We start from the raw sequence: 15,293 nt of genomic DNA on the forward strand, positions 1-15,293 counted from the left end.
AGTTTTCGTGTGCTAAGCTCGCAACAACTGATGTCTCTCCGGGTTTTAATATTTGAAGGTGTGCCTGTGGGTTATTCGTCCGTTTACTGCTCAAAGCGGTGCTGCTACATCCGTTAAAGACCGTCGTTGGCATACAAAAATAATGCTGCCGTATTGCAACGCTGTCACAGCGGCTGCGTTTTCGAGGCCCAAGAAAGCCAGTTGCCCTTCTTTGGTGTTAGCAAAACGGATTTTCACAAAATTTTCATTTGGTTCATTTTTCTGATGGGTGCACACCAACGGAAAGTTCTTGCTGCGCTCACATGCAGAAATCGCTTGTGTCATTGACATACACGCACCGGTTGCTCTTCTGCGATTCCTCTGTTTGTGAAGCACGGTTCTGCTCGTATTATTCCTTCGTATTTATTTTATCAAGCCCATATGTACTCATTACAAGCCATACATGTAGTCCACTCTGCTCATTAATTAAACTGCAGGATTCTATTTTTTTTTTAATTTTTTAGCCGAAATAACGTTATAGACATTAATAAGCCATCAAGTGCGCAAAAAAAAAAAACGACCATAAATGTTTAGTTAAAGAACAGCATTTTTAACGATGCCTATGCGTGAATTTGCTACGTTGCTTTCAAAATTGCCGTGGCAATAGGCTAGCCTATTACAAAAAAAGTACTACCTAAAGTCGAGCCTTATTATTGTTCCAAACATATATGTATTATAACTTGTCAGGGTTGCCCCTAACAGATAATACAGGGAGACAAGCAAGCTCTGCAAATTATTTATTTAATGTGAAGTGCAATAAGAAAACAACATAGGGGAAAAATTGCTTTTTACAATGTGGTGTAACCTTCGCAACAAGAAAACAAAGCATGAAAAAAATGCAAATATAAAGTAAGCATGAAAGGTAGAGTTGCAAGAAAAGGCCCTGTACACTATGGCGTAACATTTAAAGCAATTTGCTTTACGACAAGTTAACGCCAGCCACAGTCTTGCTGCCGTATCTGTCGTCTGATGCATCCGGTTCGCTCAGCTAGCGGTGGTAGATACGTAGTCGCATGATAACAAAACGGCACAACAGTTTTGTCATAATGCTTGGGTGGTCAGTGCACTCACTAGGTGGCAGAGAAACTGATCGTTCAATAAGACTTGTCAATGTCTTGATTGGGTGACCTAAACGACAAATATAATTTTATTCTGAGAATTTCTTAAAGAGACATTCACAGGAAGAAACGAACTGCAGGACTGCACGACTCACATACACCAGATTCCTAGAATCTTGATTGTACTCCTTGAGCTGCACAAGGGCATGTTCATCGGAAGCCTCGTCAGCAATGAGAGCCTCAGTACAGGCAGGGCATGGTTTCTTAGTGCTGATAAAAGGCTTCACCAATGATATTTAGGCTAATCAACACCACTCTTCAATGTAGCATAGTAATTAAATATAACAGCAACGTTATAAAGCAAGTTACGAATCACAAGTTTCTAGGCGTTTGGTTCAATGAAAAGCTTTCATGGAATACGCACATTTTAAATTTAGTAAAATACTTGAGTAGAATTGTAGGATATCTTTACAAAATTTCTAATTTGGTACCCGTTTGGTTAAAAATTATGCTCTTTTTTATTCCAAACTAACATACTGCATTCTCATATGGGGAACCAGAACTTCTACAAGTATTAATAAGTTGCTTGTTCTTCAAAAAAAATCTCTTCGAGCTATTGAAGGTTATTAAAGTATACCGAGCGACTTGCCTACAGAACCCTTATTTTAAAAAATATGCCATATTAGCCGCTAATCAGATTTACTACTTTCGTCTTCTGCAGTACATTCACCATAATAGGCTGTATACTACTCTACCTAATAGATCTACAGTACCGTATGACTTGCGAACACGAAAAAAACTTGTACCTATTACCCGAACCAACTATAGAAAACAGAAATTAACTTTTCAGATGCCATCCCTAATCAACAACACACCAAATGTGGAATTTTCATTGGCAGCTAGGGTATTTAAAAAGAACGTAAAACAATATTTAAATGAATATCCCCTATAATTTCAATGGTGGTAGTAACTGTATTTTTCTCATGAGTATAATCTTTTTTTGTGTAAATATTTTTTGCTTTTAGTGTAAATATTTGTTATTGACAGCGTGATCTGTTGATTTGCATATCCAATGAATACTGCATGTATTCATTTCTTTTACATATCCTATGTAAGTGTTGCATGTTTTTTTATATATACACTTGAGGTGTGTGCTGTTGTCTGTTGTTATCTGTTTTGGGAGCCAAGGCCCAGTCAGGCTTGCCGCCTTTTGCCTTGGCTTCCCCTTTCTTGTAAAAGAAAGAAATAAAACTCCAACTCCAGCCTGCCAAGTGATGTCACTTTCGATGCGAGACAATGGCCTGACTTCTGTGCAGTCATCATCATATGAGGTTTCTTGGAATTCAATCTGCACTTCTTTAATCTCTGCAGAAAAGCAATCCACTAAGTAGTTGCTGTCATCAGCTTCATAACCAGACGTCTTAGGTACTTTGAGGAACTGACTGACTGGAACAATTCTGAGTGCATTTTTGACATCATATGCACTAGGCGCGGGAGAAATCATCCGGATCACCGAAAACAAATTTTCCAGGCAATCTTGAGCCAACAATCCTGTTAAGAAAAATGCGTAGCCACACTTGTTTAGCAGAAACTCGTGAAGTTGAAGCACTGCAGCAGTGGACATAAGCCCACCTCCTTGACATTGTTTCCACACCTTTTTGATGCCAATGCCTAAACTCTCGGCGACTTCGACAGCGAGTTTCAGAGTTGAGACAGCCTCTTTGTATTTACTTTCATTCGATAAACTGAGGGCAACAACAGGGTGCCTCGCAGTCATGATTGTGTACCACTTGAAAATCACCTCACAAAACCAGGCTGTTGTTCCAGACTCGGGTGGCAGCTTTTTCCGCTCTACAAAGTACCTGATAGAGGCAGGTGCTCCTCTGAATAACTTAACAGCTACCCCTACCTTCATCTTTGTGAAGTGACCATTAGAAACGTGCAGCGCACCTAAGTTAGGTGTTACCTTTAACTGCTCTGTGTCCAACTTCAGGACAGCTTCTGTATACTCAATCGACACATCAGTGCTTGGTAAATCGCACTTCGCCACTATTTCTTCACTCAGTTTCATCTGGTCTTTTTGCACGAGGTGCCTTCTGATGTTTTTAGTACATGTGAAGGATCTGGCATAAAGAACAGCGACGTAGAATTGTCGAATGGATTAGGAACTGTGCATGTAGTGACAGAAAAGCGGGAACTAGGCAGGTTTAAGCTACGCCACATCGCACGGTTGGAGCTCCCCATGTCGCATGTCACGCACAGCACACGCAAAGAAATCTCTGTGCAGAGGTTGAATAAGTGTAAGGCAAAGTCTCTCAACTCGTCTCCATTAACAAAAGCACCTGTATAATGATAAGCAATTACTTGCTTCCAGCGCGTGTTAAGACCCCCAACCATGAAGACGAGTGCATGGTTTGCTGCTTGGTCGGTTTCAGGGAACGCCACTTTGCCAAGAAAGCCAGCACTACTTCGATCTAGCTCGGCACCTTTCCGAATCTCCATTTCATCCAGAAATAACACACAGTCTTTTTCAATGTTTGACATCGCAGCCACTTTCACCTTCATCATGTTGATAATTTCACTCAAGACCCCGGGCATAAACGACAGGTGTTGTATTCGTCTACAAAGTGTCTTTCGTGAAGGAAGGGGGTTTCCTTGTTCTAACAGCAAATCGTAACCTGCAGAGCCGCAAGCAAATTTCAGATGCAGTGGTTTTTTATGGTTTCTGTGCTTCATGCACTACCTTTCCGGCTCTTTCTGTTCAAAGCAGCCTTCTGGTCCTCATTCAAAAAGATCAAATTTTTAGTGAGCGTAGAGAGACCTTTCTCCAGGCGGTTTGGTTTTCTGTTTGCGATCTTCAACTTCTTTTTCGCTGAAGACAAGCTCTCGCGCAATTCAACGTTTTTCTTTTTCATGTCTGCAAAGCCTTTCGTAGCTCGCACGATGAAAGCGAGGAAATACTTTCACTGCTCTCATGCTCAATTGCACTTTCTTCGAAAGCAGAGATACTGTCCCGAGTGAGTCCTGTCAAGTCGTCAATGCCAGATTCTGTAGCTACAGTTGAGGAGGAGCTGGTTCCTTCTTCATCAGCAGGCCCACATTGGGCAGGCCGCTTTGCAGGGAGCTTTCTTCGCTTAGGTGGAGCTGAAATTTTAATAAAAAGAATGGGTCTCATTGTTTTGTACCCAGCAGCTGGAAATGTGCTCCAGTACAATTATTCATCATCATCATCATCAGCCTGATTATACCCACTGCAGGGCGAAGGCCTCTCCCATATTTCTCCACTTAACCCGGTTCTGTGCTAGCTACATCCACTTGACCCTTGCGAACTTTTTAATCTCATCCGCCCACCTAACTTTCTGCCGCCCCCTGCTACGCTTTCCTTCCCTACTGAAAAACCAAAAGTTCTACGGAGCAATAGCCTCATAAAATCTCATCTAATCGCATAGACTCTCATACGGTGCACATCATTATCATAAAATATCGTACATAATTTATGATAATGTACACAGAAACTATGAGACCTTATGCAATTATATGCGAAATATATGTGATTTCTTATGTGAATTGAGTGTAATTGTGCGAGAAAATGTGAGGTTATTGCCTCATACAATTTTTTCAGTAGGGTTCCCTTGGAATCCAGTTTGTTACCCTCAGCGACCATCGGTTATCCTCTCTTCGCACTACATGTCCTGCCCATGTCCATTTCTTCTTCTTAATTTCCACGAGAATGTCGGTAACTTGAGTTATTTCTCTGACCCACTCTGCACGCTTTCTATCTCTTAATGTTACCCCTACCGTTTTTCGTTCCATAGCCCTCTGGGTTGTCCTCAACTTAAGTAGAACTCTCTTGGTTAGCCTCCACGTTTCAGCCCCATAGGTGAGTACAGGCAAGATGCAACTGTTGTATACTTTCCTCTTGAGCGATACCGGTAAGCTGCTAGTCATAATCTGCGAGTGCTTGCCAAATGCGCTCCATCCCAATCGTATTCTTCTTGTTATTTCCTTTTCGTGGTCCGGGTCTGCGGTTACTACCTGTCCTAAGTAGACATATTCGCCTCCTACTTCCAGTATTTCGCTACCTAATGTAAACTGCTGTTCCTTCCCGAGGCTGTTGAACATTACCTTAGTCTTCTGCATATTGATTTTCAAGCCTACCTTTCTACTTTTCCTGTCTAGGTCATCAATCATTATTTGCAGTTCATCCCCCGAGTTGCTTAGCAAGGCAATGTCATCAGCAAATCGCAGATTACTGAGGTAGTCTCCATCTACCCTTATCCCTAACTGCTCCCATTCCAAGTCTCTGAATACTTCCTCTAAGCAAGCTGTGAATAGTACTGGGGAGATTGTGTCTCCTTGCCTAACACCTCTCTTTATGGGAATTTTGTTACTTTCTTTATGCAGAACTATGGTTGCTGTGCAGCCGCTATATATATCTTCCAGCACTTTCACGTATGGCTCGTCTACCCCCTGATTTCGCAATGCCTGCATCACCGCCGAGGTTTCAACTGAGTCAAATGCTTTTTCGTAATCAATGAATGCTATGTATAAGGGCTGGTTATATTCCGAGCATTTTTCTATCACCTGATTGATGGTATGGATATGATCGATAGTAGAGTACCGTTTCCGAAACCCTGCTTGATCCTTTGCTTGATTGCAGTCTAAGGTTGTCCTGATTCTATTAGCGATTACCTTATACGTAACAGACAGTAAGCTGATTGGTCTGCAATTTATAAGGTCCTTAGAGTCCCTTTTCTTGTGAATGAGGATAATGTTTGCATTCTTCCATGGATCCGGTACCGTCGATGACACCAGGCACTGCGTATACAGGGTGGCCAGGTTTTCTAGCACGATATCCCCCCCCGTCCTTCAGCAAATCTGTAGTTATCTGATCCTCTCCAGCTGATTTCCCCCTTTTCATAGTTTCTAGTGCTTTCTTGACCTCGTCCTTCGTCACTGGTGGAACGTCTGACTGTTTTTCCCTACCGCCAATCTCATTACGGTCCTGACTACTTTGGCTACTGTAGAGATCTGTATAGAACTCCTCGGCTACTTTGACTATCTTTTCCATATTAGTGATGACGTCTCCCGCCTTGTCCCTTATCGCATAAATCTGGTTTTTGCCTATGCCCAATTTCTTCTTTACCGCTTTAAGGCTTCCCCCGTTCTTTACAGCATGCTCAATTTTCTCCATGTTATACTTCCTAATATCGGCCACCTTGCGCTTATTGATTAGCTTCGATATCTCGGCCAATTCGATCTGGCCTGTTGGATTGGAAGCTTTCATAGTCTGGCGTTTCTTAATCAAATCTTTCGTCTCCTTAGACAGCTTACCGGTATCCTCTCTAACCATCCTACCGCCTACGTCTACCGCGCACTCAGTAATGATATCTCTGAAATTATTGTTCCTTGCCTCTAGGGTAATGTCGCCATCCTCAGTTAGAGCTGAAAACCTATTCTGTAGCGAGATCCTGAACTCTTCTGCCCTCCCCCTCACCGCTAATTCGTTGATGGGTTTCTTTCTTACTAATCTTTTGCGTTCCTTCTTCAGATTTAGGCTAATTCGGGACCTCACCATCCTGTGGTCACTGCATCGCACTTTCCCGATTACCTCTACATCCTGCATAATGGCGGGGGTTGAACACATTATGAAGTCGATTTCATTTTTAGTCTCTCCGTTAGGACTTTTCCATGTCCATTTCCGGTTCTTCCGTTTGCTGAAGAAGGTATTCATGATTCGTAAGTTATTGCGCTCTGCAAACTCAACTAGTAACTCCCCCCTGCTATTCCTAGAACCAATGCCATAGTCACCTACTACCTTGTCTCCTGCCTGTTCTTTCCCTACCTTGGCATTGAAATCACCCATTAGTACAGTATACTGCGTCTTTACTTTTCGCATTGCCGATTCTACATCTTCGTAGAAGCTTTCAACTGCCTGGTCATCATAACTACATGTAGGTGCATAGGCCTGTACAACCTTCAGTTTATACCGCTTATTAAGCCGAATTACGATGCCTGCAACCCTCTCATTAATACTATAGAATTCATCTATATTACCCGCTATATACTTATTGACAAGGAAACCTACTCCTAGTTGTCGCCTCTCTGGTAAGCGGTTAGAGCGCCTGTCTCGACTGCGGGAGGTGGTTAGTTCGAAACCCACCGCCGGACACCCACCCGTAAAAATGGGTACAAGCGTCCCCCGGCCTGGCGCTCGGCTTTTTCAGGGGTGTGCGCTTGGGAGAACCTCCGTAAACCCCGCTGCGCGCCCCTCCTCCGCAGTGGGCCCAAACCCAGTTTCGAACCTCGCAGCCTGCAAAGGTGGTTCTGTTTGTCTTGCAAAGGTACTTCCTTTGACCCTCACCTGAAGTGCTCCCTTAGAGCCTCAGCTGCAGCCTTGTCCTGTCCTCCTCTTTGCTGTGTCTCGTCTTTTGGCTGGTTAAGTATGAACCTATACCAACTTGCCCAGTCGTCAACCTTGTTGAATTTCATTAAACGTTGCCAGGGTCAGTTTCCAATGGGGCCTGTCCAGCGCAGCCAGACTTTCTTAGCACCCCCTGCTGCGTCACGGGTCTGACCGCCGCCGTGGTCAGTTGTTCCGCAGCCGCTGGTGACTGAGGGCCGGGGTTTTATGGAGCTTATCATAGGAGGTTGCGGCCAATTACTGCACCAGGGTGGCCAACTCCTGTTCTGGTGAGGGAGTGCGTTGCCCGAGGTGTTCACCGGCATCAGGTCGCACCCCAAACCTGTTTATGCAATTCCATCAGCACGCGGATTTTTTTTTTTCATCCGGTGGAGAATTGCGCGGCACCGGGATTTGAACCCCGGTCTTCTTGCATGCGAGGCGGATGTTCTACCGCTACGCCACCGCTGCACCTTGTACCCATTGAAAATCCGGTGGGTAACCGGCAGCACCAGGGGTTGAACCCGGTACCTCCCGAATGCGAGGCGGATGCTCTACCACAAGGCCACCGCTTTGGTTTATTTAGGACTGCTGCAGCTGAGGCTCTAAGGGAGCACTTCATCTGAGGCTCTTTCTTTTTTTCCCTCTCCCTCTCTCTTTCCACCTTTCCCTTTTCCCCTCTCTCCCTTTTTCCTTATTTCCATCTCCCTCTCTCCTTTCCCTCTTTCAACCTTCCCTCTTCCCCCTTTCCCCTATCTCCTTCTTTCTATCTTCCAGTCTTTCCCTCTCCCTCTTTCCTTCTTTCCATTCCCTGTCAACCTCTCCCTGCTTTCCCCTTTTTTCAATCTTTCCCTCTCTCCATCTTTCCCCTCCATCCTTTCCCTATTTCCTTCTTACCCTCTATCCTTATTTCCCTATTGCAGTCTTTCCCTCTCACCCACTTTCCTTCTTTCCCTCTCCCCCTCTCTATTTTCCTCTCTCCCTCTCTTTCCTTTCCCTTTCCCGCTCTCTTTCAATTTTTCAGGCCATCTTTCCCTCCTTCCCTCTCCCCCTTTTCCCTCTTTCAGTCTTTCCCTCTCTCCCTCTTTCCTTCGCTCTCCCCCTCTTTCAGTCTTTGCCTCTCTCCATCTTTCCCTCCCTCATTTCCTCTCTCCCCATTTCCTTCCTTCGCTCTCCCCCTGTTTCAGTCTTTGCCTCTCTCCTACTTTCCTTCCCTCATTTCCTCTCTCCCTCTTTCAGTCTTTCGCTCTCTCCCTCTTCCCCCTTTCGCTCTCCCTCTCCATATCCCCCTCTCTCATTCTTTCCCTCTCCCTCTCTCCTTTTTGCTCTCCCACTTTCCCTCTCTCCCTTTTCCTCTCTCCTTCTTCCCTCTTTCCATCTCTCCCTCGCCCTCTCTCCATCTTTCCCTCTCTCAATCTTTCCCTCTTTCACTCTCTCCTTTCCCTCTCCTTTTCCTTCTTTCAGTCTTGCTCTTTCCATTTCTCCCTCGCCATCTCTCCATATTTCCCTCTCTCCCGCTTTTCTTATTTCCCTCTCTACTTTTCCTTCTTTCACTCTCCCTCTTTCCTTTCCCTCTTGACATCCTTCCCTCTCTCCCGTTTCCTTCTTTCCCTCTTTCAGCCATTCCCTTTCCCACTTTTCTTCTCCCTCTTTCCATCTCTCCCTCGCCCTTCTTCCTTCCTTTTCCTCTTTCATTCTGTGCTCCTGCTTTCCTTATTCCCTCTCTCCATCTTTCCCTCTCACTCTCTCCTTTCCCTCTTCCACTCTCCCTCTTTCATTATTTCCCTCCTTCCTTCTTTAAGTCCTTCCCTCTCTTTTTCTTTCCCTCTCCTCCTTTTCCTCTTTCTATTTCTCTCTCCTTTCCCTCTCTCCCTCTTACCTGCAGTCTTTTCTTTCCCTCTATCCTTCTTTCATTCTCTCCCTCTTCCCCTATTTAGCTCTCCATCTTTCCCTCCCTTTTTCTCTATCCCTCTTTCCTTCCCCCTTTCCTTATTTCCACCTCTCCCACTTTCCTCTTTCCCTTTATCCCCCTTTCTCTCTCTCCTTTCCCTCTCCATCTATCCCTATTTCTCTATTCCACTCTCCCTCTTTTTTCTTTCCCTTCCCTCTCTCGATCTCCCTTCTTTCCCTTTTTCAGTCTCCCTCTCCATCTTTCCCTCCCTCCCACTTTCCCTCTCTCTCCTTTCCCTCTTCCACTCTTTCCCTCTCTCCCACTTCCCTTCCTCCACTTTTTTCCTCTCTCCCTCTTTCCTTTCCCTCTTTCTCTTTCCTCTTTCAGTCCATCTTTCCCTCTCGCTCTCCTTCCTTCCCTCTCTCACTTCCCCTCTCCGCTCTTTCCTTCCTTCGCTCTCCCCCTCTTTCAGTATTTCCCTCTCTCAATCTTCCCTCCCTCGTCTTTCCCTCTCCCTCTTGCAGTCTTTCACTCTCCCTCTTTCCCTCCCTTTTGTCTCTACCCCTCTCTCCTTTTCTTGCTCTCCCTCCTTCCTTCTTTCCCTCTTGCCATCTTTCCCTCCTCCCTCTCTCCTTGCAGTCTCTACCTCTCTCCCTTCCCCTCCTTCACTCTTTTCCTCTCCCTCATTCCCTCTGTCGCTCTCTCCCTGTTCCACCTTTCACTCTCCCTCCTTCCTTCCTTCGCTCTCCCCCTCTTTCAGTCTTTGCCTCTCTCCATCTTTCCCTCCATCATTTCCTCTCTCCCTCTTTCCTTCCTTCGCTCTCCCCCTCTTTCAGTCTTTGCCTCTCTCCTACTTTCCCTCCCTCATTTCCTCTCTCCTTATTTCTCTCAGTCTTTCAGCCTTTTCCCAAGCATTTCACCCCAGAAGAGCTGAGCAAGTGGCCGGGATTTGTACCCATTGAAAAACCGGTGGGTAACCGGCAGCACCAGGGGTTGAACCCGGTACCTCCCGAATGCTTCGGTTTTTTAGGACTGCTGCAGCTGAGGCTCTAAGGGAGCACTTCACGTGAGGCTCTTTCTTTTTTTCTCTCTCGCTCTCTCTTGCTTTGCCTCTCTCCCTCTCTCTTTCCACCCTTCCCTTTTCCCCTCTCTCCCTTTTTCCTTATTTCGATCTCCCTCTCTTCTTATTTCCCTCTTTCAGTCTTCCCTCCTCCCCCTTTCCCCCATCTCCTTTCCATCTCCAGTCTTTCCCTCTCTCCCTCTTGCCCTCTCCTTTCCATTCCCTGTCAATCTCTACCTTATTTCCCTTTTTTCAGTCTTTCCATCTCTCCATCTTTCCCCCTCCATCCTTTCCCTTTTTCCTTCTTACCCTCTATCCATATTTCCCTATTCCAGTCTTTCCCTCTCTCCCACTTTCCTTCGTTCCCCCTCCCCCTCTCTATTGCCACCTAGCGTTGCTAGGTGGCGCATGACTGAGTGAAGGACGACGAAGTGTCGCTTGTGGGTTTTGCGTCTGTGCTGCTCACCGCTGTTGTATCGGTGCTAACCCCTTGATATTCTTGATATCCTCAATCGCCTTGTACGTGACATTCTGGTGGAGGTGCTGGGTAAGATCACCTATGCAAGAGTCTCCATCTGAAAGACGTCGCGCCAGCCCTGTGCCATTGGACACCCCCGTGCATCGCTGCAGTCGATGGCTCCAGGGACTGCCTCCGGAGTTTCAGCCATCACCCGCCGCCAAGACATCTAGTGCTCCTGCTCAGCAGGTAACGGGCGTCGCACCGGCCTGTAACTACACCTTACAGGCCCCTCGGGTACCAAAGTCTTTTCACGGTGACCTCTTTGAGGATGTGGAGGACTGGTTCCTTCAGTTTGAGCGTGTCGCTGCATTCAACCAGTGGGACGATGCTGCCAAACTAAGGAACGTCTACTTCAGCCTTGAGGATGGCGCCCGGATCTGGTTCGAGAACCGAGAGCAAATGTTAACATCGTGGCGGGAATTCCGTCGTCAACTGCTCGAGGCCTACACTAGCGCGGATCGTCGCGAACATGCAGAACGTGCCATTCACTCCCGCATCCAGATGCCCAATGAAAGTGTCCAAGCGTACGTCGATGACATGATGCGCCTTTTCAGGCGAGCGGATCCCGCCATGTCCGAGGACAAAAAGGTCAGGCACTTGATGCAGGGTTTGAAAGAGCAACTGTTCGCAGGCCTTGTGCGCAACCCACCGTCGACTGTAAATGGATTCCTTGCGGAGGCCACCACAATGGAAAGGGTGCTCCAACAACGTGCCGCGGCTTATAACCGACCCCTCCATACTGGCACAACTGCGGAGTCATTTGCATCTTCCGAGCGGCATCCTGATGCTTTGCGTGAACTGATTCGCAGTGTCGTGCGCGAAGAACTGAGAAAGTTCTGGAACCCCATGCAGCAATCGCCAGCTTCCATTTCTGCTATAGTGCAAGAGGAGGTACGACAGGCGCTCAAGAGCCCTCTTTCGCCTATAGTTACGAGCCCACCATTGCTGTCGGGGACCGAAAACCGTCCCACATATGCTGAAGTTCTGCAGAGTCAGGCTCCTCCTTCACCACCACCCATTCCCGCGCCGCCTACAGTTTCGCTGCCCTCAGTACAACCAGTGCAGTACTTCGACGAACGTCCCCTGCCCCGACGCAAAGCCGACATTTGGCGCACGCCTGACCGCCGTCCACTCTGCTTCCACTGCGGTGAACCAGGCCATCTTTACCGGGATTGTCCTTATCGACGCCTCGGTCTTCACGGCTTCCGCATCGACGCGCCTTCTCCCCGGGTTGGTCAACGACCCCGAGTTATTGAAGAGTATCTGGCGGAACAGCGTTCATCTCGTTCGCAGCGTCAGTCCCGCTCCCCTTCACCAAGGCGCTCATTGACGTCCACCCAAGGTTCCTCGCGAGAGGGACAAGGCCGCTCGTCTAGCCCTGGTCGGGAAAACTGAAAACAGCGACCTTCGGGGGCGAGGCCGCTGGTAGTCGCTGCGTTGAAGACCTCCCGTCGTCGCCGCTTCGATCCGACCGCGAGCTGCTGGTACCGTTCCCTAGGGAAGCCAAAAGCGTTTCTCTGGACATTCCTGTTATTTTAGACGGTCGTACTCCAGTCAATGCATTAGTGGACACCGGTGCGGATTATTCGATTTTGAGTGGTCGCATGGCGACTGTTTTGAGGAAAGTGCTCACTGCTTGGCCAGGTGTGTACCTTCGAACCGCCGGCGGTCATATAGTTACCCCAAAAGGAATGTGCACGGCTCGTATTCAGATTGACAGATATACGTTCGTCGTTAGTTGCGTCGTTTTGAGTGACAGTTCCCGTGACCTTATCCTCGGCATTGACTTTCTGCGAGAATACGGAGCAGTTATCGACCTGCGAAATAGACGCGTCACATTTTCGATGGGACAATCTGCCGAACGAGATAGTAGCAGTCCTTGCAATCCCTCTCTCCCTCTTTCCTTATTTCCCTCTCTCCTTTTCCTTCTTTCATTCTCCCTCTTTCCTTCTTGCCCTCCTTCCCTCTCTCCCGTTTCCTTCCTTCCCTCTTTCAGCCATTCCCTTTTGCCACTTTGCTTCTTTTTTTCTCCCTCTTTTCATCTCTCCCTCGCCCTTTTTCCTTTCTTTTTCTCTTTCATTCTGCTCTCCCTCTTTCCTTATTCCCTCTCTCCATCTTTCCCTCTCACTCTCTCCTTTCCCTCTTTCCCTCTCCCTCTTTCATTATTTCCCTTTACAATTATTACTTACGGCTGAAGTCAAACAGCGTGGGCAAAGCTGTAGATTTTAACAGGCGGCGCCCATCCTGCCGGTTCCTCTCAAACTGGTCCTCGTAAAAGTGGCGCTAAAAAGTAAACAAGGCACCAGATGTGAGTATTGACGTTTTCTTAAACTGATACAAACTAAATGCGTTTAAGAAATTAACCAGTTATTTAAGGTGCCTAAACGGGATTTAAAAAATATGTTGGTAAATTACCGAGCTTAACACCTTTTCGTAAAAAAAAAAAAACCTCTGCTTACGAACAGCGTAAATCAAATATACCTGCAACCGTAACATCGTCTATATCACTTGCGAATAGTACTGTTCAAATATTTTCAAATTTAAAGAGAAAACGTCACGCGCCTTGATATGAGAGCCGCAAAATATCTCCTACGATCTCGCGGTGTTTCAAGCGACACCAACATAAAAGCCACGCTCTCGAGACAAATCACTCCTTCTGTCGAAAATATCAGGCACTTCACACTCATTCTTACTATTTTTTTTTAACGCTGCAGTTGACTCTGCAGTCTAAATACAACTTACGCGAACTTCTCTGTAAAACAAACGCCAGTGCTTCCAGTGAAAGCATCAAAAATGTGTGCGACGTTATTCTTTGCGAGTTCACGCTACCTACAAAGTAGCGGCGTCAACAAGTATATTTTAATTGCAAAGTGCGGTTTGATAAGACTAAACTTGTTTGCAACTTACCTCGCAGATAAGCTGTCAGTTGCTTTCCACCGATCCCGCTTAACTTGAGCTTCCCATTTCCTTCTCCGTTCCGAGTCCCCGGGGAAGCGAAAACAGCGTAGGCCTTTACGCGTTGACCCGGTGCACATTGGCACACAAAAGCCCGTCATTTTGGCTCGGTGGAGTTACCAAGCTTGTCATTCATACGGTCGAACACAAAGTAAAATCACTCGCGAGACGTCGGCCATCACTGTGCAGTACACAAAGCAAGCGCTTCTGCTTGCGCCGAGCAACTGCGACCACTCCGACCGGCCGCTTTGCTTCAAAATGCCGTCGGAGCGAGCAAGAGGCGGCGTGGGGCTGTTCAAAGATTGCCAACACCCTGAACGGCGGCGCTGGCATCGAAGCACCATAGGCATCGAGGCACGATTACAGTTCACAGTTGACAGCCGTGTGGTGCGGACGCGTGTTCCATCGCTCCTCCGATTGCACGTGGCTACCGGAAACGGACGGACTGGCGACAGCGGGAGCTTCCGAAGCGTCAAAAATGAGTTCTTTCTTTTATTAACTTTATTTCGTTTTCAGCTAGTTAGGTTAGGTGCAGCCTAACGAATAGATTTTAACTCTTGGTCCTAGCGGCCTGGTTTTTTCGTGTCGGCAGCTAGGTTTTCTTGGCGTTCATTATTTAGCTATCTTGTTTAGATAAATAATTTTTTTTTCTAGGCTATTGGCATTCGCAGAATCGGTTTTTAACGCATGTTTGCTAGTCGTTTCTTGTCTTCTTTTGGCAATTTTTATATTCTCAGAATTCGTAATAGATATAGTCCAGTCGATGAGCGCTTAAGATGTGCAATCAAAAGAAGGTAAAGTGCACTCAGTGTCAGGCGCAGGTTAATCTCAAAGAAACGCGTTTTTACTCTGTAGGTGAAGCGGAAGGCAGCGACTTTTTGTGTCGGTGTTGCGTACTGAGTGCGCGTCTGGATAGATTTGATCAAGAAAGGGGCAGTTTAGTGTCTCGTGTGGATGATTTAGAAAATGAAGTACGTTTGTTAAGAGCGGAAAATCAGAAACTGCTTGGACAGCATACTCAAACTAAAAGAAAGGGGCCGACTTTGTCCTTGGAACCAATGAGGACGAACATTCCAGTGCGGGCCACGTGGCTGGGGCCAGCACTGGCATGGAAGGCATAAGCAAAGTAGGTCAGGCGGATCCGAACCGTCAGACTTATTTAGAAGCAGCTAAGACGCCGGAAAAAAAGGAAGAAGTAAGGCAGAATGAAAATCCCAGAGATAAGGACACAGATAACCGAAAGCAGGAGCCAACAGTTGGGAGAGGGGGAGAGAAGGCCCAGGTGCTTATCGCCGGAGATTCTAACATGGACAGGTGCGAGCGAGATATCTTGGAACGTGTAGAGGGTGATAAGAGAGTGTTGGTTG

The 15,293-nt window shown here is 46.8% G+C and overlaps 1 pseudogene; it reads right to left on the reverse strand.

Moving 5' to 3' along the window:
• Positions 1-827: 827 nt before the first annotated feature.
• Positions 828-14,157, reverse strand: LOC146175253 (uncharacterized; annotated as a pseudogene).
• Positions 14,158-15,293: the final 1,136 nt, after the last annotated feature.

This window comes from Amblyomma maculatum, chromosome 11, assembly GCF_055883805.1.
Source record: "Amblyomma maculatum isolate TAMU_Amacu chromosome 11, ASM5588380v1, whole genome shotgun sequence".
Lineage (NCBI taxonomy): Eukaryota > Metazoa > Arthropoda > Arachnida > Ixodida > Ixodidae > Amblyomma > Amblyomma maculatum.